The following is a 1,318-nucleotide window of genomic DNA, read 5'->3' as shown; positions in this document are numbered from 1 at the left end:
GAAATTAACAGATAATCATCCTAGATAAGGATTTAAGCAATATATGTCTATAACAACTCAAACCCTGAGCACAAAGCAAAAATCTAAGACAACAATCAACACAAATTTGTAAAGCAGATTAAATATAACGCCATGTGCGACAAATATACACAAGTTCAAAGTAAATACATATACAAAACCCAACTAAGAGAGAATACACAAAGAGGAAGAGAAATTACCAAAAATCTCTTGGCTTGTCAGTTCCGATCGATGATCAATCCACCCCGGATCATCCGCAGCTCCGAAGTTGTTTTCTAAGCTAATCTAACTAAAAAAATGTTTGGTGATAAAGTGGGAGCAACTAAAAAAATGTTGGTGATAAATTGGGAGCAAAAAATCCCCAAATCATAACCTAAAAAATATGTTTTTACACCTTTAAATGTATTTCTGCCTGCCAGATTCACCGGGCGAACTACACTAGTAAATTATGCACTATTTCGGCCATAACTTGAGAACCGTAACTCCGATTTGCGTCTGGTTCAAGAGTTGAAAAACTTATTCAATTTCCTATCTAAAAATTACTAAATATCAACAAAATTGATGATTTTTCTCATATTCGTTGAGCCTTATTCGTTGATGAATTGTTCAAAATCGCGCGTTTGAAACGGTGTCTTTGACACTTTATTGCTCATGCTCCAAATACACATCAATACCTACAATATGAATAGAAAACTATCACATGGCACATGAATGACTCAAAACACGAGTATAAACAAACTAAACGTATTTATACTAAACGAGGGATTGTTCAACGGAATTTACAAGAAAAACACGATAAGTGCCACAAACTATATATACAAAAACACGACAAAATCACACTTATCAGTAAACAGGTGAAAACCGTATTCATCAACCACATGAAGGTGCTAGTGGCATTTGACAAACTAAAGGGGATCACCAATGTAACACCCCGATAATTAGATTTATTTATTTAATTGATTATTTGATGAGATTATATGAATCACAATGATTTATAGATGATAATTTGTGATGTGTGATGTTTATGTTGATATGTGTGGGGTAGTTGAATTAAGATGTTAGTTAGAATAATAATATAATTTATAATTAGCATTGTTAATTAATTAAACAAAATAAAGAGGTAAAATGAGGAGAAGTTAGTAAGGGCATATTAGGAAGTTCGTAATAAGACTCCTAAGGCTAACTAGGTAAAAACAGAGAAAGGGAGAGAATTTCATTAGTCAGAGAATTTTGAAGAAAACGATAAAAGAAGAGAGAGATAGGGCAAGATAGGAGAAGAAGATCGACCGTAGAATTCAAG

The sequence above is a fragment of the Vicia villosa genome, linkage group LG7, assembly GCF_029867415.1.
Source record: "Vicia villosa cultivar HV-30 ecotype Madison, WI linkage group LG7, Vvil1.0, whole genome shotgun sequence".
NCBI lineage: Eukaryota > Viridiplantae > Streptophyta > Magnoliopsida > Fabales > Fabaceae > Vicia > Vicia villosa.
Note: the sequence above shows the minus strand (reverse complement) of the source record.